We start from the raw sequence: 23,260 nt of genomic DNA, 5'->3' as shown, positions 1-23,260 counted from the left end.
GGATTAGTCAAATTTACAAAGGTAGCCTCGAGGGAGAGTTCATTGAATGTATTAGAGATTGTTTTTTGGAGCAATATGTTGTGGAACCAACCAGGGAGCAGACTATTCTAGATTTGGTGTTGTGTAATGAGGTGGGATTGATAAATGATCTAATTGTTAAGGATCCTCTGGGGAAAAGTGATGATGGCAGGCTAGAATTTCAAATTCAGTTTGAGGGCGACAAACTAGAGTCCCACACGCGCGTTCTGGAGTTAAACAAAGGTAATTATATAGGCATGAGGATAGATTTGGCCCTAATGGACTGGGCAGGAAGACTACAAGGTAGGACAGTTGACCAGCAGTGGCAGATGTTTAAGGAGATATTCAATTTATCCCAACTAAAATATATTCCAGAGAGGAAGAAAGATTGTAAGAGGGGGAAAAAAACATCCATGGCTGAGCAAGGAAGTTAAGGATAACAAAGACAAAAACTAAGGCATACCATATTGCAAAGGCTAGTGGCAGGCTGGAAGATTGGGCAACTTTTAAATATCAACAAATGGTTACTAAAAAAGTAATAAAAAGAACAAAGGTAAATTATGGAAGAAAACTAGCACAAAATATAAAAACGGATAGCAAAAGCCTCTATAAGTAAATAAAAGGGAAGACATTAGCTAAAGTGAATGTTGGTCCTTTGGAGGATTAGACTGGGGAGTTAATAGAAGGGAACACAGAAATGGCAGAGACACGAAATTTTGCATTGAGTTTTCACGGTGGAGGACATGAGTACCATCCCAATAGTACGAGGTAATGCAGAGGTTATAGAAAGAGAGGAACTTAGAACAATCATCATTACTAGGGAAAAAGTACTGAGCAAACTATTGGGGTTGAAGGCAGACAAGTCCCCAAGGCCTGATGGCCTACATCCTAGGGTCTTAAAGGAAGTGGCAGTGGAGATAATGGATCCATTGGTTATAATATTCCAAAATTCTCTGGACACGGGAAAGATTCCAGTGGATTGGAAAAAAGCTAATGTAACGCCCTTATTTAGTTTAACACCTGTCATTGGGAAATTGTTAGAATCCATTATTAAGGAAGTAATAACAGGACATTTAGAAAGTCAAAACGCAATCCATCAGAGTCAGCATGGTTTTATGAAGGGTAAATAGTGTTTGACTAATTTGCTAGAGTTCTTCGAAGCTGTAACAAGCAAATTGGATAATGGGGATCCTGTAGATGTTGTTTATCTGGACTTCAGGAAGGCATTTGATAAGGTGCCGCACAAAAGGTTAATACACAAGGTAAGATCACATGGGGTTAGGGGCAATTTATTAGGTTGGATAGAGGATTGGCTAACCAACAGAAAACAGAGAGTCGGGATAAATGGGTCCTTTTCTGGTTGGCAAGATGTAACTAGTGGGGTGCCACAGGGTTCGGTCCTTGGGCCCCAACTATTTACAATCTATTTAAATGACTTGAATGCAGGGATAGAAGGTACTATCGCCAAATTTGCAGATGACATTAAAATAGGTGGGACAGTAAGTTGTAATAAAGAAATAAGAAATCTACAAATGGATATGGATATATTAGATAAATGGGCCAAAATTTGGCAGATGGAGTTTAACGTGGGCAAGTGTGAGGTTATCCATTTTGATTGGAAAAATAGAAAGGCAAATTATTATCTAAATGGAGAGAAACTTCAGAGCGCTTTGGTGCAGAGGGATCTGGGTGTCCTCGTGCATGAATCGCAGAAAACTAGTTTGCAGATACAGCAGGTGATAAGGAAGGCAAATGGAATTTTGGCATTTATTGCTAAAGCAATAGAGTATAAAAGTAGGGAAGTGTTGCTGCAGCTGTACAAGGCATTGGTGAGACCGCACCTGGAGTATTGCATACATTTTGGTCCCCTTACTTGAGAAATGATATAGTGGCATTGGAGGCAGTTCAGAGGAGGTTCACGAGATTGATTCCAGAGATGGGGGGCTTGTCTTATGAAGAGAGATTGAGCAGTTTAGGCCTTTACTCTCTGGAGTTTTGAATAATAAGAGGAGATCTAATTGAAGTATGTAAGATGATTAAAGGGATTGACAAAGTAGACATAGAGAGGATGTTTCTTCTTGTGGAGCAATCTAGAACAAGAGGTCATAGTTTTAGGATAAGGGGTAGCAGATTTAAAACAGAGATGAGGAGAAATTACTTCTCTCAAAGGGTCGTGAATCTGTGGAATTCACTACCCCAGAGTGCAGTGGATGCTGGGACATTGGGTAAATTTAAGGAGGAGATAGCCAGATTTTTAATTAGAAATGGGTTGAAGGGTTATGGAGAACGGGCAGGAAAGTGGAGTTGAGGCCAAGATGAGATCAGCCATGATCGTATTGAGTGGCTGAGCAGGCTTGAGGGGCTGAATTGCCTACTCCTGCTCCTAGTTCTTATGTTAATAACAAATAAAAAAAAACTCCTGCCCAGCAGGAACAGTGCAGGTGGACTGCGGTGAGGAGCTAAAATGGTGTGGGGGTTTGCATCACAACCCCCTTATCTACCGTCTTGTCTTACCTGAAATAAAGCCTACCCATTGTGATGTCATTGGGTCGCGCATGCCATTTTAACTATGGCCTAATTAAGGATCACTCAGACCCTCCATTGAAAGTTGGTGACAAGAAACAACCTGGCCACAAGAGAGCCACATAAGTTAATTTTTAAAAAACATTTTAACAAGTTCCATGTGGGCCATTAGGAAACAAGGTAGATGATTTAAAGGCACAAATAGAGGTAAATAGAGATAATAAGATGGCTCCTGGGCTGTAAGCTCCCTAGGAAGCTCCCTTGCTGTTCAACTCTATCCATGGCCATCTGCTCCCATTCTTAGTGTTTTCTCACCCAAATCTACCCTCTTAAACTATTTAAACTCCCCTGGCTCCTTAATCAGTTCATTTTAGCCCTAACTACAAGCTAACAGCTAGTTTATGTTACCTGGGCCCACTGCCCTCCCCCAGCCACACCTGCTCTTTGTTTTCTCAATGAAATTGAACGTAACCCGGCCGAAACTGCAAAGTACAGCTGGTGTTACTTTGATCTCTGATCCTGCTGTCTACACCATCCAGTGTGTCTGCGGCCACGGCGTGCGGTAAGTCCATTGAAGAGAAGAAGGAGTAGCAGGACCCGAGGGAAGCCTTGCGAAAAGGTGCCCCGAACACTCAAAAATCCACGAACGGCTCCTCGGCCGCAACTTCAAAGCGCCCGCGGGAGATGGCTTGGAGAGCATCTGCAGCGCACTGTCGACAATGCTGATACTGGCTCACGAGGATGTCGCTCACCTGCCGAAGGACGCGGAGGAGATTTCCAGGCGTCGATGGTGGGAACTGAGGAAATGGCTTATTACCTGCACCCCTCTCCCCCCACCCCCCCCTTCCCCTTCCTTCCCCCCTTCCACCCCCCCCTTGCCCTTCCCAGCTCCACTCTCTCAGCTCACCACCCCCCTCCCCCCTCACAACCCCTTCCCAGCACCCCCTCGCACCATCTTCCCCCTGAACTCCCTTCCCCTGCACCCCCTCCTCCCACCGGCATCATCCTACACCTGTGTAGGGGCCCTAACAACCCCACTGCCTTGTGGGTGTCTCGGGAGAGAGAAGGCTAAGGGAGTAAACCCTAACAGAAAATCCGGAGCGGAACCCTGTAGGCGGTCATGTGTCACCTTTGGCATGTTTCCGGCAGTTCCTGCAGCCATACCGGTGCCAAACGTCATGCTCTGCACTCCTTTGGACCCCACCAGAAAGGCCGAGAGGGGGGTTTTGACAATTGGGCAACTCTCAACCTCCACACATTCGCCCAGGCATGCGCCATGGAGAGGTCACTCCATAGTTGCCTCACAGCGACTGAAACAACACGGAGGGCAGCAGTTACGGGTTATAAGTCCAGCTAAATTGGCATAGAGATTGGGCGCCACGGGTTGCCTTTGTCTGTGGGAGAGGTCATCGCACCTCACTGGGCAGCTACTGCCCGCCTCAAACCGGGCAGCCTCCGGTCAATAAGGTTCTGTCCTGCCACTGTCCACCTGCTTCCATGGGTGCTTGGAGCTCAGGGTCATTGCCCGAAAGGTGGACTGCAACACCGCACCAAACAACATGAAAAAAGGAAAGAAGGTACCAGCCCTTTGCTTTGCAAGCTGGAACGTCAGAACTATGTGGCCTGGCCTGTCGGAAGACCTTACACAAATCAACGATTCTCGGAAGACCGCCATCATTAACAACGAGCTCAGTAGACTCAATGTAGACATTGCAGCACTTCAGGAGACACGCCTGCCCCCGAGTGGATCTCTAGCAGAGCAAGACTACACCTTCTTCTGGCAGGGCAGGGATCCTGAAGAACCAAGACAGCATGGAGTGGGCTTCGCCATCAGAAACTCCTTGCTCAGCATGATAGAGCCTCCCTCAAATGGCTCGGAATGCATACTGTCCATCCAACTGCTCATCTCCTCTGGTCCAGTACACCTACTCAGCATCTATACTCCAACACTGAAGCTAAAGACCAGTCCTACGAGGAACTCCATAACATCATTAGCAGCATCCCCAACACCGAACAACTGTTCCTGCTGGGGGACTTTAATGCCAGGGTTGGGGCCGACCATGACTCATGGCCCTCCTGCCTTGGGCGCTATGGCGTTGGAAGGATGAAAGAGAACGGGCAGAGACTGTTTGAGTTGTGTACCTATCATAACCTCTGCATTACCAACTCGTTCTTTCACAATAAACCCTGTCACCAGGTTTCATGGAGGCACCCAAGATCGCGTCGTTGGCACCAGCTAGACCTCATCGTCACAAGGCGAGCCTCCTTAAACAGTGTTCAAATCACAGGCAGCTTCCACAGTGCGGACTGCGACACCCACCACTCCCTGGTGTGCAGCAAGGTTAGACTCAGACCAAAGAAGTTGCATCATTCCAAGCAGAAGGGCCACCCGCGTATCAACACGAGCAGAATTTCTCATCCACAGCTGTTAAAAAAATTTCTAAATTCACTTGTAACAGCCCTTCAAAACACTCCCACAGGGAATGCTGAGCTCAAGTGGGCTCACATCAGAGACGCCATCTATGAGTCAGCTTTGACCACCTACGGCAAACGTGCGAAGAGAAATGCAGACTCATAATGAAGAGCTGGAACCTGTCATAGCCGCTAAGCGCACTGCACTGTTGAACTACAAGGAAGCCCCCAGCGAGTTCACATCCGTGGCACTTAAAGCAGCCAGAAGCACTGCACAAAGGACAGCCAGGCGCTGCGCAAATGACTACTGGCAACACCTATGCAGTCATATTCAGCTGGCCTCAGACACCGGAAACATCAGAGGAATGTATGATGGCATTAAGAGAGCTTTTGGGCCAACCATCAAGAGGATCGCCCCCCTCAAATCTAAATCGGGACATAATCACTGACCAACGCAAACAAATGGACCGCTGGGTTGAGCACTACCTAGAACTGTACTCCAGGGAGAATGTCGTCACTGAGACTGCCCTCAATGCAGCCCAGCCTCTACCAGTCATGGATGAGCTGGACATACAGTCAACAAAATCGGAACTCAGTGATGCCATTGATTCTCTAGCCAGTGGAAAAGCCCCTGGGAAGGACAGCATTACCCCTGAAATAATCAAGACTGCCAAGCCTGCTATACTCTCAGCATTACATGAACTGCTATGCCTGTGCTGGGACGAGGGAGCAGTACCTCAGGATATGCGCGATGCCAATATCATCACCCTCTATAAGAACAAGGGTGACCGCGGTGACTGCAACAACTACCGTGGAATCTCCCTGCTCAGCATATTGGGGAAAGTCTTTGTTCGAGTCGCTCGAAACAGGCTCCAGAAGCTGGCTGAGCGCGTCTACCCTGAGGCACAGTGTGGCTTTCGTGCAGAGAGATCAACCATTGACATGCTGTTCTCCCTTCGTCAGATACAGGAGAAATGCCACGAACAACAGATGCCCCTCTACATTGCTTTCATTGATCACACCAAAGCCTTTGACCTCGTCAGCAGACGTGGTCTCTTCAGATTACTAGAAAAGATTGGATGTCCACCAAAGCTACGAAGTATCATCACCTCATTCCATGACAATATGAAAGGCACAATTCAACATGGCGGCACCTCATCAGACCCCTTTCCTATCCTGAGTGGCGTGAAACAGGGCTGTGTTCCCGCACCCACACTCTTTGGGATTTTCTTCTCCCTGCTGCTTTCACATGCGTTCAAGTCTTCTGAAGAAGGAATTTTCCTCCACACAAGATCAGGGGGCAGGTTGTTCAACCTTGCCCGTCTAAGAGCGAAGTCCAAAGTCCGGAAAGTCCTCATCAGGGAACTCTTCTTTGCTGACGATGCTGCTTTAACATCTCACACTGAAGAGTGCCTGCAGAGTCTCATCGACAGGTTTGCGGCTGCCTGCAATGAATTTGGCCTAACCATCAGCCTCAAGAAAACGAACATCATGGGGCAGGACGTCAGAAATGCTCCATCCATCAATATTGGCAACCACGCTTTGGAAGTGGTTCAAGAGTTCACCTACCTAGGCTCAACTATCACCAGTAACCTGACTCTAGATGCAGAAATCAACAAGCGCATGGGAAAGGCTTCCACTGCTATGTCCAGACTGGCCAAGAGAGTGTGGGAAATTGGCGCACTGACACGGAACACAAAAGTCCGAGTGATTCAAGCCTGTGTCCTCAGTACCTTGCTCTATGGCAGCGAGGCCTGGACAACGTATGTCAGCCAAGAGCGACGTCTCAATTCATTCCATCTTCGCTGCCTTTGGAGAATACTTGGCATCAGGTGGCAGGACCGTATATCCAACACAGAAGTCCTCGAGGCGGCCAATATCCCCAGCTTATACACACTACTGAGTCAGCAGCACCTGAGTTGGCTTGGCCATGTGAGCCGCATGGAAGATTGCAGGATCCCCAAAGACACATTGTACAGCGAGCTCGCCATTGGTATCAGACCCACCGGCCGTCCATGTCTCCGCTTCAAAGACGTCTGCAAACGTGACATGAAGTCCTGTGACATTGATCACAAGTCGTGGGAGTCAGTTGCCAGCGTTCGCCAGAGCTGGCGGGCAGTCATAAAGGCGGGCCTAAAGTGTGGCGAGTCGAAGAGACTTAGCAGTTGGCAGGAAAAAAAGACAAAATCGCAAGGGGAGAGCCAACTGTGTAACAGCCCCGACATACAAATTTTTCTGCAGCACCTGTGGAAGAGCCTGTCACTCTAGAATTGGCCTTCATAGCCACTCCAGGCGCTGCTCCACACACCACTGACCACCTCCAGGCGCTTACCCATTGTCTCTCGAGATAAGGAGGCCAAAGAAGAGGTAAATGGGGATGACGTAATTGTCATTACGGAGACGTGATTTCAGGGTGACTGGGTCTGGGAACTGATTATTCAGGGATATTTGTCATTTAGGATGGATAGGCGGAGGGGAAAAGGAGGTGGGGTATTAATAAGGGACAAGATCAGTACATCGGGGAAAGAGGATCTTCGTCTGCTCAGGTCAGGGAAAAAAAACCCGACCCGAACCTGACAGAACCACATCGGACCTGAGCCCGACCCAGCCCAACTCCTTCCATTTTTTCCCGAGCCCGACCCGACCACCGGAATGTTCACTTTACCTACCTTCCGATTCCGAGTTTGTTTCTTTTTAAACAACGTTTCAAGTCCAATTAATACTGTGTGCATCCGACCTGGACCAGGCCCGGCGCGACCCTACCCGACCCGAACCCAACACGTCATCGGGTCCCGTTGGGTTCGGGTCGGGTAGCAGGCCTTTAGGTCTTGGATTAAAGGAGCAAGATGTAGAATCAGTTTGGGTGGAGCTAAGAAACAGAAAAGGGCACAAATATTGGTGGGAGTTGTTTATAGGCCACCAATCTGTTGTGGTAATGTTGAGCATGGTATAAATCAGGAAATTAGAGCTGCATGTAGCATGGGCAATACAGTAATAATGTGCAACTTCAATTTATATAAAGATTGGGTAAACCTAATTAGCACTAATGCTATGGAGGATGAATTCCTGGAGTGTGTACAAGATGGGTTTCTGGAGCAGTATGTTAAAGAACCAATGAGGCGTCAGGCTATTTTAGATTTTGCATTATGCAATGAGAAAGGGATAATTAATAACCTTGCTGTAAAGCGGCCATTAGGAAATAGTGACCACAAAATTATAGAATTCTACATTCAGGTTGGAAGAGATATAGTTCATTCTGAAACTAGGGTCTTAAATCTGAACAAAGGAAACTATGAAGGTATAAGGGTCAAGTTGGCTATGGTGGATTGGGAAAACACATTCAAAGATTTGATGGTAGACAGGCAATGGCTAGTATTTAAAGAAGTATTACATGGTTTACAACAAAGATACATTCCTCTAAGACACAAAAGCCCAACAGGAAAGGTGAGTCAACTTTGGCTAACAAAAGAAGTTAAAGATTGAATTAGGTCAAAGGAAGTGGTTTATTTGGGACGGCACAGTGGCGCAGTGGTTAGCACCGCAGCCTCACAGCTCTAGGGACCCGGGTTCAATTCTGGGTACTACCTGTGCGGAGTTTGCAAGTTCTCCCTGCGACCGCGTGGGTTTTCGCCGGGTTCTCCGGTTTCCTCCCACAGCCAAAGACTTGCAGGTTGATAGGTAAATTGGCCATTGTAAATTGCCCCTAGTGTAGGTAGGTGGTAGTGAATATGAGATTACTGTAGGGTTAGTATAAATGGGTGGTTCTTGGTCGGCACAGACTCGGTGGGCTGAAGGGCCTGTTTCAGTGCTGTATCTCTAAATAAAATAAAGTAAGGTCACCAGAAAAAGTGGTCAGCCTGAGGATTGGGAGCAATTTAGAGTCTGATAAAGGAGAACCAAGAAACTGATAAAGAAAGGGAAAAGAGATTATGAATGCAAGCTAGCGAGAAACATAAAGGCAAACTGTAAAAGCTTCTTTAGGTATGTGAAAAGGAAAAGATTAGCAAGGATGAATGTGGATCCATTGCAGGTGAAGACAGGAGAATTTGCAGTGGAGAATGAGGAAATGTTGGAGAGACTAAACAATTACTTTGTCTGTCTTCATGTCGAAAGATGCAGAAAATCTCCCAGAAATACTAGGGAACCAAGGGACTTGTAAAAATGAGGAACTGAAAATAATTAGTATTAATAAAGAGGTAGTACTTGAAAAATTAATTGGAATGAAAGTTGATAACTCCCCTGGACCAGATGAGCTACTTCCCAGAGTATTGAAAGAGGTGGCTATAGAGATAGTGGATGCATTGGTGGTTATCTTTCAAAATTCTATAGATTCTGGAAGAGTTCCTGCAGGTTGGAAAGTAGCAAAAGTAACCCCACTATTTAAGAAGGGAGTGAGAGAGAAAACGGAGAACAACAGACCTGTTAGTTTGACATCAGGAGTAGGGAAAATGTTAGAATCTATTATAAAGGATGAGATAACTAGATACTTGAAAAATAATGATATGATTGGGCAGAGTCAACATGGACTTGTGAAAGGGAAATCATGTTTGTCAAATCTGCTGGATTTTTTTGAGGATGTTACTTGTAGCATAGATAAAGGAGAATCAGTGCATGTGGTGTATTTGGATTTTCAGAAGGCTTTTGACAAGGTCCCACACAGGACATTAGTAAACAAAATTAGAGCACATGGGATTGGGGGTAATATACTGCAATGGATTGAGAATTGGTTAACAGACAAAATGTAGAGAGTAGGAATAAATGGGTCATTCTCAGGATGGCAGGATAGTAGTGAAATACTGCAAGTACCAGTGCTTGGGCCACAGCTGTTTACAAGCTATATAAATTATTTGGATATGGGGACCATTTGTAATATTGCCAAATTTGCTGATGACACAAAACTAGAAGGGAATGTCAGTTGTGAGGAGGATGCAAGGAGGCTTCAAGGGGATTTGGACAGGCTAAGTGAATGGGCAAGATTATGGCAGATGGAATATAATGTGAATAAGTGTGAAATGATCCACTTTGGTAGAAAAAGCAGAAAGGCAGAGTATTTCTTAAGTGTTGAGAGGTTGGGAAGTGTTGATGTCCAAAGAGACCCGGGTGTCCTCGTTCATGAGCCACTAATAGCTAGTATGCAGGTGCAGCAAGCAATTAAGAAGGTAAATGGTACGTTGGTCTTCATTGCAAGGGGATTTGAGTACAGGAGTAAAGATGTATTGCTTCAATTCTATAAAGCATTGGTGAGACCGCACCTGTAGTATTGTGTGCAATTTTGGTCTGCTTATCTAAGGAAGGATATACTTGCCATAGATGGAGTGCAACCAGACTAATCCCTGGGATGGCGGAATTGTCTTATGAGGAGAGATTGCAGAAACTGAGCCTGTATTCTCTAGAGTTTCGAAGAATGAGAGGTGTTCTCATTGAAACTTACAAAATTCTTATCAGACTTGACAGGGTAGATGTGGATAGAATGTTTCCTCTGGCCGTCGAGTATAGAGTAAGGGACAGAGTCTCAGAATAAGGGGCAGGCCATTTAAGACTGAGATGAGGAGGAATTTCTTTACTCAGAGGGTGGTGAATCTGTGAAATTCTCTACCCCAGACGGCTGGGGAAGTTCAATCATTGAGCGTGTTCAAGACAGAAATTGATAGATTTCTGGATATTAATGACATCAGGTAGATGATCAGCCATGATCTGATTGAATGGCGGAGCAGTCTCGATGGGCTGAATGGTCTACTCCTGCTCCTATGATCTTATGATCCTATAAACACCCCCTTCCACTGATCGTGAATGTGGCCTATTTCCCAACCCCCTTCCCTCACTAACCCAGGGACCATTTCCATAGGTCACCAGCAGCAGTCTGAACCCCCATGAATTTCCATTCCTACTCTGTGGCGTTGGCTTCATTCCTACTGGCTTCGGGAAGGAGTCAGTGCCAGTTCATGCAAATGAGGCCTCAGAGTTAAAGCAGAAAGATTAACATCTATATTTTAATAAATCCCAGAATATTGAAGATTGTTGGTGCCCCTTCTTATGTAGACCAAGAGTTCCTCGATTATAATTGGTAATAGGAGATGGTATATATTTTGCTCATGTACAACTGTGAAATGACCAATTTTTCAGTAACTACATAGAAACACATAGAATATACACCACAGAAACAGGCCATTCGGCCCAACCAATGCATCCTGCTAATTATGCTCCACTCGAGCCTCCTCCTATCCTTCCTCATATAATTCTATCAGCATAACCCTCTATTCCCTTCTCCTTCATATGCTTATTTGGCTTGTCCTTAAATGCATCCATGCTATTCGTCTCAGCTACTCCCTTTACTTCTGGGTAAAGAAGTTGTGTCTGAATTCTCTATTTGATTTCTTGGTGACTGTCTTATGTTGATGGTCTCTAATTTTGCTCTTCCCCACAAGTGGAAATATTCTCTCTCTGTCCACTCTATCTAAACCTTTCATAATTTTAAAGACCTCTATTAAGTCACCCCTCAATCTTCTTTCAAGAGAAGAGACCCAGCCTGTTCATCCCTTCCTGATAACCTTGCAACACTGGTATCATCCTTGTAAATCATTTTTGCACCCTCTCCAGTGACTCTATATCCTTTTAATATTATGATGACCAGTACTCCAAATATGGTCTAACTAGGTGAATTGTGTTGATATTGGAAGTCCATTAAACAGAGCACTCTGACCGGAACTTTTCGTTGGGCGGGGGGCCCTGTCCACTGGCCAAAAAGTCAGTGGTGAGCCCGCCTCCGCCGGACCTGGGGAGCCAGACCTGATTTTACGCTCCCCAGGCCCTTAATTAGTTTTGGGCAGAACTTCCACCTCATTGAGGCGGGAAGTCCTGCCTCATGGAGCTGCCGGCCAATCAGTGGGCCGGCAGCTCTTAGCCCCAGCAGCTCCACCAGGAGTGGTGGCCACTGCTGGGGCTATACCCAATCATCGGAACAAGTTGAAGGGCAGCCCTGGGAAAGGTAAGTTTTTAGGGCCTCTTTGGGGACAATTGGTCTGGCCCTGTTGAGGCAAGGGGGTTCAGATAGGAGGGCAGGGGAGAGTGTTGTGCATTGGGGGTGATTGGGGCTTCAGGGGCGGCCCCTCCATTGGGCACAGGGTGCCCGATCAGGAGGGCCCCCCCATCTCAGCCCACAAGAAGGCTGCCTGATTTCATCAGGCAGGCTTTTTGAGGCCTCAGCTGCCTGCCAGACAAGGGTAAAATACCAGCGGCAGCGGGAGAAAGCTTTTAAGTGCCAGTTAATTGGTCACTTAAGGGCCTCGATTGGCCTGGGGCAGGCGGGCTGTTTCTCGCCACCGCCTCCCACTCAATTTTACACCCACCCACCACCAGCTCGGCCTCGGTCTGCTGAGATACGGACATGTGATCAGTCAAATGTTATATGCTTGATAAATAGGGAGTTTTAGTCACAATCTTAATCTAACTCTCTGTATTTTACTATGTTTGCATGAGAGAGACAATCATTTTAAATTTTGTTTACCACCACAGCTGGTATTCAGCTCGGAATACATCAACACCTGCAGATAAGATCCATGACTTTTCATTTGAACAAACTGAACATTCATCCTGTGCAAATATAGTTTGTTTGCAAAACACGTAAAGAGTGGATGCTATTCAACTGAGAACTGCTCGGCATGACAGCTTGCTTTGTTCTGTGTGTCAATGGTCCATTAATTCTAAAAGAATTTGCTGTCAGATGTCAATGATGTTGGTCTGACACCTATTAGATGGATACTGCAGGCATCCTCTGTGTCTTTAAGCAAGTGTTTATTTGGCTGCATTTTATTTACTTTTGAGAGATACATTTTGATTTATCTTGTCCCTGTTCATCTTCATAAGATACTGAGGCATACCTCATAGAATATTCCAGCATCCACAGTATTTTGCTTTTATTTTAGTGTTTAATTCACTTCTCTTCCTGGAATGCCTACCTTGAAGAAGTTCTGCTCCGCTCTCCGTCGGGATTTTCGTTTGTATCTTTTACCTCGTTCACCTTCATTGCTTTCTATTTCCCTCCTGGTGTTTGATAAAGTGTCTACCAAAACTCGGTTTCACAGCCACATCTCCTTCCTCAGTGACTGTCTCTGGCTCTGATTTATTCCACATGGATTCCAACTGCAGTTTCACCCATCATGTTTTGAATCCACCCAGGATTACAGGTATCTCCGAGAAATACAACATTCCTCGGACAACTATTCTCGCCGCATCCTGAGATCCACACTCAGTGGAAAGAGCCGCCACTTGCACACACTGAACCTCTCTCTCCAGCAGCACCGTCTCACCCTTATCTCAGAGCTGTTCTACTCCACAGTTTCATTTCATCCTCCGTCTCATCCGATGCATTAACCAAAAAAAATGTTCTTCCTTTTCAGGTGTCAAGGAACGCAAGCTCCAGCAGTTGATGGGGACTAATGCCCCTCCAGATCCTTCTTCCCCTTCACTTCCCTCTGACCCCGCCCCTTCTGATCTGACCCCTTGCCGTGTATTCACTATACCCTGTGACCTCCCCCTTTCTGACGCTGAACATTCTGTACTCAGCAAAGGTCTCAGTTTTATCCCCTTACGCCCCCACCTCAATGAATTTTGCGCTCGGCATGACATTGAGCTCTTCTTCCGTCGCCTCCGCCTCCGGGCTCACTTCTTTGACCAGGAGTCCTTCCCCCAATCAGTAGACCCATTCATCCGCCTCCAGCATTCTACCTCTACCTGGACTCCTCCCCCTGGCCTCTTACCCGCTCTTGATCTTTTCATTGAAAACTGTCGGTGAGATGTTGGTCATCTCAATTTCTCTGCCCCCCTCACTCACTCTAACCTGTCCCCCTCTGAACTTGAGGCACTCCGTTCTCTCAGGTCTAACCCCGTTATGGTCATCAAACCTGCAGACAAGGGTGGTGATGTTGTTGTATGGCGTACTGACCTCTACTTTGCAGAGGCTTAGCGCCAACTCTCAGACACTTCTTCCTACCTCCATCTGGACCATGACCCCACCACTGAACATCAAGCTATTGTCCACAGGACTGTCACTGACCTCATCTCCTCTGGAGATCTTCCCCCTACAGCTTCCAACCTCATAGTCCCACAACCCCGGACAGCCCGCTTCTACCTCCTTCCAAAAATCCACAAACAGGACTGTCCCGGCAGACCCATTGTGTCAGCCTGCTCCTGCCCCACTGAACTTATTTCTTCCTATCTTGATTCTATCTTTTCTCCTCTGGTCCAGTCTCTCCCCACTGACATCTGTGACTCTTCTGACGCCCTACGTCATTTTGACATTTTCCAGTTTCCTGGCCCCAACCGCCTCCTCTTCACTATGGACGTCCAATCTCTCTACACCTCCATCCCCCACCAGGACGGTTTGAGGGCTCTCTGCTTCTTCCTTGAACAGAGGCCCAACCAGTCCCCATCCACCACCACCCTCCTCCGCCTGGCTGAACTTGTTCTCACATTGAATAGCTTCTCCTTCAACACCACTCACTTCCTTCAAGTAAAAGGCGTTGCAATGGGTACCCGCATGGGTCCCAGTTATGCCTGTCTTTTTGTGGGATATGTTGAACATTCCTTGTTCCAGTCCTACTCAGGCCCCCTCCCCCAACTCTTTTTCTGGTACATTGATGACTATATCGGTGCCGTTTCCTGCTCCCGCTCCGAACTGGAAAACTTTATTCAACTTTGCTTCTAATTTCCACCCTTCTCTCACCTTTTACATGGTTCATCTCCGACACTTCCCTTCCCTTCCTCGACTTCTCTATCTCCATCTCTGGTGATAGGCTGTCTACTAATATCCATTATAAGCCCACTGACTCCCATAGCTACCTCGACTACACTTCTTCACACCCTGCCTCCTGTAAGGGCTCCATTCCATTCTCCCAGTTTCTCCATCTCCGATGCATCTGCTCTGAAGATGCTACCTTCCATGACAGCGCTTCTGATATGTCTTCCTTTTTCCTTAACCAAGGATTCCTTCCCACTGTGGTTGACAGGGCCTTCAACCGTGTCCGTCCCATTTCCCGCACCTCTACCCTCACCCCTTCCCCTCCCTCCCAGAACCGCGACGGGGTTCCCCTTGTCCTCACTTTCCACCCCATCAGCCTCCATATCCAAAGGATCATCCTCCGCCATTTCCGCCACCTCCAGCGTGATGCCACTACCAAACGCATCTTCCCCTGTCAGCATTCCGAAGGGATCATTCCCTCCGTGACACCCTGGTCCACTCCTCTATTACCCCCACCACCTCGTCCCCTTCCCATGGCACCTTCCCCTGCAATCGCAGGAGGTGTAATACCTGCCCATTTACCTCCTCTCTCCTCACTATCCCAGGCCCCAAACACTCCTTTCAGGTGAAGCAGCAATTTACTTGTACTTCTTTCAATTTAGTATATTGTATTTGCTGCTCACAATGTGGTCTCCTCTACATTAGGGAGACCAAACACAGACTGGATGACCACTTTGCGGAACACCTCCGCTCAGTCCGAAAGCAGGACCCCGAGCTTCCAGTTGCTTGCCATTTCAACACTCCCCCCTGCTCTCATGCTCACATCTCTGTCCTGGGATTGCTGCAGTGTTCCAGTGAACATCAACGCAAGCTCGAGGAACAGCATCTCATTTACCGATTAGGCACACTACAGCCTGCTGGACTGAACATTGAGTTCAATAATTTCAGAGCATGACGGGCTCCATTTTACTTTTATTTTCAGTTATTTTTTCTTTTTCCTCTTTTTTTAATATATTTTTTTGTGTTTATTTTATTTTATTTCATCTTAGTTTGTTCAGTTTGCTTACCCATTGTTTTCTTCTTGTTTGTACTTGTGGCTGTTCAATTTTGAGTCTGTTAACAACCTATCTGTACTAATGCTTTGTCTTTCAACACACCATTAACATATTGTTTGCCTTTGCTCCACGACCTTCTGGTCAGCTATTCTGTGACCTTGTCCTATCTACACCTTCTCCTTTGTTATCTCTTGCCCTACCCCCGCTTTACTTGCTTATAACCATCCATAGTATTTTGCTTTTATCTTATAGAATATGCTCCCAGTTCATCATTTCTTCTGAAGTCATCGATGTATGAGCTGGAGATTCTGTGCGTATGACAACACCCTATGTGTAATTTATGTTCTGCATGCAGATCCTTGTTTATTAGCCAGAGTTAGCAAAGTATCACATCTGTTTTGTTTTTTTTCTGAGGAGAAGGAACTAAAATTTCTGTAAATAAAACAATACAAACTGTTGGATTGCCTTTGCTATAACTTTTAATAAAGCTGTACTGTAATTTATGGTCTAAGCAGCAATCTGACGGAATGTTTATTCTACTGCTTTCCGAAGTGTAGGAAAACACATGCGGGTTTGTGACATATCCAGTGCTAAGGGTTTCTGTTTTATTGCTGGACTCTCCGCATCTCCAGATATTGAGTATGTAAAGGTACACTCCAGTTTATAGGGAATGAGGGCTCACTTACAGAAGTGCCTTTGGTACTGAGCATGAGAAAAATATGAGTTAAAGAAGTTAAAATGCAGCCTCAATGCAGCCCAGTCTCTGCCAGTCATGGATGAGCTGGACGTACAGCCAACAAAATCGGAACTCAGTGATGCCATTGATTCTCTAGCCAGTGGAAAAGCCCCTGGGAAGGACTGCATCACCCCTGAAATCATCAAGAGTGCCAAGCCTGCTATACTCTCAGCATTGCACGAACTGGAGGAGTATATACAAGATTTGTAAAGAGAAGGATGGCCTCAGCCAGGCCACCATCTTGAAAGTACATCCCAGGGAGCTGTTGCCACATGCATTAACTAAATTATTCCATGTCCCTGAAAGTAGCTCCTATAAGGATAACCTCATTAGGCTGTCACTGTTTTAACTCACTCAATCCCCAGACACTGCTGGAGGCTAGAAGGAATGGTCAGTTGTGAGAATGAGGCAATAAAAAAACATTTTTTCCTTCTTCTCACAGATGGCAAAGACCAAGGTTTGCAGCCAACAAGATGAAGAGAAAAGCCCCCACGGGTAAGAAGTTTACAAAAAGCCTTGTTAGACCATAATTAAAGGAGACAGCTCATTGCATTCTGAAATCCAAGCTGTTAACTTCACTGATGATTCACTATTACCTTACAGATGTTTCATATAAAAGATAAGAAGGCAAGCCAGGGTGATACATTACAAGGTCTGAGAAGAAGAATGTTATTTTTTTGACTTGTGTAAATAAGCTGGAAGTCATGATGCTTCCCAGACTGCCTGGTTTCAGATTACTGCAATAACATGAACTTTTCAGCACAGAATGCCAATTGTATTTTGGAACACAATGTCTCTTACCAGGGAAACGACTTATTTTTCACCATGAATAAACAACATTGTTCTAAATATACACAAATCTAAACTTCAGCTCTTTGTTGCTTTAGCACTTTTAGATCATTTCAAAAAAAAATTTTCATGGTCTCTCCTGAATTTAATACTGTTTCACTTGGGAGAGTTGTTCTGTATTTCTTTGTGTGTGGTATTTTTAGGAGAATGTTTTAATATCCCATTTATTTTTCAGAGTTGCCCACAATTGCAAGAATGCACGCAATCCTGCAAAGCGATGGGATGTGCTAAGGCTCCACTTGGGACTGTGTTTGCTGAGTGCCTTCAACATTGGCTGGTATTAAAGACAATTATTGCCAACGACATTCGTGTCAGGGCCGCCATTTTGGCTGTTTCTAAAGGCAAGACAGCAGATTGATTTCCACGTAGCTGGCCTGTGTGAAAATTTCCCCAAAGTCAGGAAAGCTCTTAGCTAGACAAAAGGATTGCAACTTTGCATTAAGTGCATGTGCAAGATTTGCTTTTGCATCTTTGGAACTGTTGTGCATTGACAGATCACACACATGAGCACTTGCCCTGTGTTTGCTGAATCTGCTCCACAGTGTAAGATTCAGCAGCAAGAGACTGCTTCCTGCAGAATGCACTATAAATGGGATGTAGTGCAATAGGTCCATTGACACTATTTTACCAACTAGTATAATAGTGTTGCAATTTAGAATTAGACTGATTTGTCGGTGATGGCACCTTGTGGAGATAGAGAGAGGGAGGTTGTTCTAAACTGTCCAAGAATAGAAGCACCTTGTTCTTTGTCTTTAAATCAATGTCTGCCCCTACCCATAGTATTACTGCAGCTTGGTGGTGCAGTGGATTAGTGTCCTGTCATCATTACTTCACTGTGCTCTTAGTTCTCAAAGGAAATTCAGTTACAGTGAAGCAACAGAAGGAGACATATCTCACATTACAGTGCAGCACCTAGAAACTCAACTTGAAGCTCAATTTCTCATTTATTGTGCCATTAATCTTCTATAGTATTGTGTGACATCTGGAAAAGAATCAAATAAAGAAGTTTATACCTCAGGTCATTTGATTTGGAGTTTACTATTACAGGATGGATTATAAACAAAAGCACTAGGACTCTCTGGAAGTTAAAATAGAACCATAGTGCAGAGCTTTCTTGAAAAATTACTATTACACAGAGAATAACAGATGTCTGAGAATATGTTACCAGGGTGTAACATATTTGAAAGGCTCAGATTACTGCTTAAACAGTATGGCTGAAGTTTGAGCAGGTTATGATTGTTAGCAAATCCCAAGAGTGTCATGTACCTTTAGCACGTTTGCAAGCAGCTTTTTATAATAATCTTTAAAACATATCCAAGACTCTGTTCAATCAATGGGCTTTTCTGTTTTTGTTCTATTACAGGTTCTATTTTCTGGTGCACTGCTAACTATGTTGAGTTTATAAACACCTACTTCTGTTGTGTATCCAAGGGGAGTGAGTTTTTAGCTGGCTATAGTACTTGTGCAGGGTTGTAACAGTGTCAGCTGTCAGTAAGAGATTAGTTTATTGAAAAATAGTACTGCCAGCTTTTATTCTTTTATATATTTTACTATAAGAGCATCTGAGATGCCTTCTAAATCTTCATGATGCACATTATTTGTTCAGAGAATACTCTGTTTATAAGCTTAAATGCATTTGTAAAGACATTAGCCTTTCCTAATTTTTAACGAGCATTCTATCCAGGCAAAAAGTGATCGGTATCGTTTGCAGTAGAAGCTGGCTTTGAGAGAGCTTGGATGCAGCAGGATTACGAAGACTTGTAAACCTTTCTGAAAAAGGTACTCTCCAATCTTTTTAACATTTTGCAAAATAATTTAATATTGACTGATTATTACTACCGATTAGATACTTTAATCAGGGGAATCTAGATTTGTTAACAATTCCTGTTACACATCAAAGACTTCCACTAGCCATCTACACCATGTCGTACACAAAATGATGTAAGAACTAAATTAATATTTTATTCATGATTCTAGAATTCACTTGATGCTTGTGGTGATGCGGGCAAAGAACTTGTTTATTAATAAAGATGGAACTGAATGTTGAATGACCGTTCATGAACTCTGAGGAGAAGAAATTGGTCCTTGAGACCATTTCACAATGAAAGGCAGGGACAAAAAGGACCAAATTTGTTGGGCTATGTCCAAGGATAGTTGAAATTTGAAATTAAAACAGAAAGTACTGGAAATACTCAACAGGTCTCACAGCATCTGTGGAGAGAGAAGCAGAGTTAACGTTTCAGGTCTGTGACCTTTCATCAGAACTCAGCTATTTGAAATATGTCCAGCACCATGTTGGCCTCAAACAATAAAATAAAAGCAAAATACTGCGGATGCTGGAAATCTGAAATAAAAACAAGAAATGCTGGAACCACTCAGCAGGTCTGGCAGCATCTGTGGAAAGAGAAGCAGAGTTAACGTTTCGGGTCAGTGACCCTTCTTCGGAACAGTTCCGAAACTAAACCAGAGGGAGGAGATTACTATATTTAGATAGCATTTAGTATTTATTGTAGAAATCTAGCACGAGGGACCACATAGTTAAGTGTATCATAATTTAGTAAGGATTTAATAAGTATTTATTTATTTTAAACTAATTTATTAATTAGTGATCGAAATGTCAGTCAGAGGGGTGAAGTGCTTCACCTGTGAGATGTGGGAAGTCTGTGATGCTTCCAGCGTTCCGGGCGACTACATCTGCAGGAAGTGTACCCAGTTGCATCTCCTCACAGACCGCATGGATTGGTTGGAGCGGCAACTGGGTGCACTTAGGAGCATGCAGGTGGCGGAAAGCGTCATAGACAGGAGTTTTAGAGAAGTGGTTACACCCAAGGTGCAGGCAGATAGATGGGTGACCGCTAGAAGGGGCAGGCAGTCAGTGCAGGAATCCTCTGTGGCTATCCCCCTCTCTAACAAGTATACCGTTTTGGATACTGTTGGGGGGGATGGCCTATCAGGGGAAAACAGCAGCAGCCAGAGCAGTGGCACCACGGCTGGCACTGTTGTTCAGTAGGGAGGGACAAAGCGCAGAAGAGCAATAGTTATAGGGGACTCTATAGTCAGGGGCACAGATAGGCGCTTCTGTGGACGTGAAAGAGACTCCAGGATGGTATGTTGCCTCCCTGGTTCCAGAGTCAAGGATGTCTCTGAACGGACAGGGGGCATTATGAAGGGGGAGGGTGAACAGCCAGAGGTTATGGTACACATCAGTACCAATGACATAGGCAGGAAGAGTGATGAGGTCCTGCAGGGGGAGTTTAGGGAGTTAGGTAGTAAGTTTAAAAAAACAGGACCTCTAGGGTTGTAATCTCTGGATTACTCCCTGTGCCACGTGCCAGTGAGGCTAGAAATAGGAAGATAGTGCAGCTAAACACGTGGCTGAGCAGCTGGTGTAGAAGGGAGGGCTTCAGATATCTGGACCATTGGGCTCTCTTCAGGGACAGATGGGACCTGTACAAGAAGGACGGGTTGCATCTAAACTGGAAGGGCACTAAGATCCTGGCTGCAAGGTTTGCTAGCGTCACTCGGGAGGGTTTAAACTGGTGTGGCAGGGGGGTGGGAACCAGAGCAGTAGGACAGCTAGTGAAGTAAATGAGGAGGACATAGTAAATAAGGCCAGTAGGACTAAGAGGAAGAGCAGGCAGGGAGATGTTGCTGAGCACAGCGGGACTGGTGGTCTGAAGTGCATGTGTTTCAATGCGAGAAGTATAACCGGTAAGGCAGATGAACTTAGAGCTTGGATTAGTACTTGGAAATTTGATGTTGTTGCGATTACAGAGACTTGGTTGAGGGAAGGGCAGGATTGGCAGCTAAATGTTCCAGGCTTTAGAAGCTTCAGGCGGGATAGAGGGGGATGTAAAAGGGGTGGGGGAGTCGCATTACTGATTAAGGAGAATGTCACAGCTGTACTGCGGGAGGACACCTCAGAGGGGTCATGCAGCGAGGCAATATGGGTGGAGCTCAGGAATAGGAAGGGTGCAGTCACGATGTTGGGGGTTTACTACAGGCCTCCCAACAGCCAGCGGGAGGTAGAGGAGCAGATATGTAGACAGATTTTGGAAAGATGTAAAGGTAACAGGGTTGTGGTGGTGGGTGATTTTAACTTCCCCTATATTGACTGGGACTCACTTAGTGCTAGGGGCTTGGATGGGGCAGAATTTGTGAGGAGCATCCAGAAGGAATTCTTGAAACAGTATGTAGATAGTCCAACTAGGGATGGGGCCATTCTGGACCTGGTATTGGGGAATGTGCCCAGCCAGGTGGTCGAAGTTTCAGTGGGGGAGCATTTCAGGAGCAGTGACCATAATTCCATAAGTTTTAAGGTACTTGTGGATAAGGATAAGAGTAGTCCTTGGGTGAAGGTTCTAAATTGTGGGAAGGCTAATTATAACAATATTAGGCAGGGACTGAAGAATTTAGATTGGGGGCGGCTGTTTGAGGGTAAATCAACATCTGACATGTGGGAGTCTTTCAAACGTCAGCTGATTAGAATCCAGGACCAGCATGTTCCTGTGAGGAAGAAAGACAAGTTTGGTAAGTTTCGGGAAGCTTGGATAACGCGGGATATTGTGAGCCTAGTCAAAAAGAAAAAGGAAGCATTCGTAAGGGCTGGAAGGCTAGGAACAGACGAAGCACTTGAGGAATATAAAGACATTAGGAAGGAACTTAAGCAAGGAGGTAGGAGGGCTAAAAAGGGTCATGAAAAGTCATTGGCAAACAGGATTAAGGAAAATCCCAAGGCTTTTTATACGAAGATAAAGAGCAAGAGGGTAACCAGGGAAAGGGTTGGCCCACTCAAGGACAGAGATGGGAATCTATGTGTGGAGCCAGAGGAAATGGGTGAGATGCTAAATGAGTACTTTGCAGCAGTATTTACCAAAGAGAAGGACTTGGTGGATGATGAGCCTAGGGAAGGGAGTGCGGATAGTCTCATCTCATTATCAAAAAGAAGGAGGTGTTGGGTGTCTTGCAAAGCATTAAGGTAGATAAGTCCCCAGGGCCTGATGGGATCTACCCCAGAATACTGAGGGAGGCAAGGGAGGAAATTGCTGGGGCCTTGACAGAAATCTTTGCATCCTCATTGGCTACAGGTGAGGTCCCAGAGGACTGGAGAATAGCCAATGTTGTTCCTTTGTTTAAGAAGGGTGGCAAGGATAATCCAGGAAATTATAGGCCGGTGAGCCTTCCGTCAATGGTAGGGAAACTATTAGAGAGGATTATTCGGGACAGGATTTAATCCCATTTGGAAACAAACAAACTTATTAGCGAGAGACAGCATGGTTTTGTGAAGGGGAGGTCGTGTCTTACTAATTTGATTGAGTTTTTTGAGGAAGTGATGAAGATGATTGATAGAGGAAGGGCAGTGGATGTCATCTATATGGACTTTAGCAAAGCCTTTGACAAGGTCCCGCATGGCAGACTGGTACAAAAGGTGAAGTCACACGGGATCAGAGGTGAGCTGGCAAGATGGATACAGAACTGGCTCAGACACAGAAGACAGAGGGTAACAGTGGATGGGTGTTTTTCTGAATGGAGGGATGTGACTAGTGGTGTTCCGCAGGGATCAGTGCTGGGACCTTTGCTGTTTGTAGTATATATAAATGATTTGGAGGAAAATGTAGCTGGTCTGATTAGTCAGTTTGCGGGCAACACAAAAGTTGGTGGAGATACGGATAATGATGAGGATTGTCAGAGGATACAGCAAGATATAGATCGGTTGGAGACTTGGGCGGAGAAATGGCAGATGGAGTTTAATCCGGACAAATGTGAAGTAATGCATTTTGGAAGGTCTAATGCAGGTGGGAGGTATACAGTAAATGGCAGAACCTTTAGGAATATTGACCGGCAGAGAGATCTGGGCGTACAGGTCCACAGGTCACTGAAAGTGGCAACACAGGTGGATAAGGTAACCAAGAAGGCATACGGCATGCTTGC

Source organism: Heterodontus francisci, chromosome 25, assembly GCF_036365525.1.
Source record: "Heterodontus francisci isolate sHetFra1 chromosome 25, sHetFra1.hap1, whole genome shotgun sequence".
Lineage (NCBI taxonomy): Eukaryota > Metazoa > Chordata > Chondrichthyes > Heterodontiformes > Heterodontidae > Heterodontus > Heterodontus francisci.
This window is presented reverse-complemented; position numbering follows the sequence as displayed.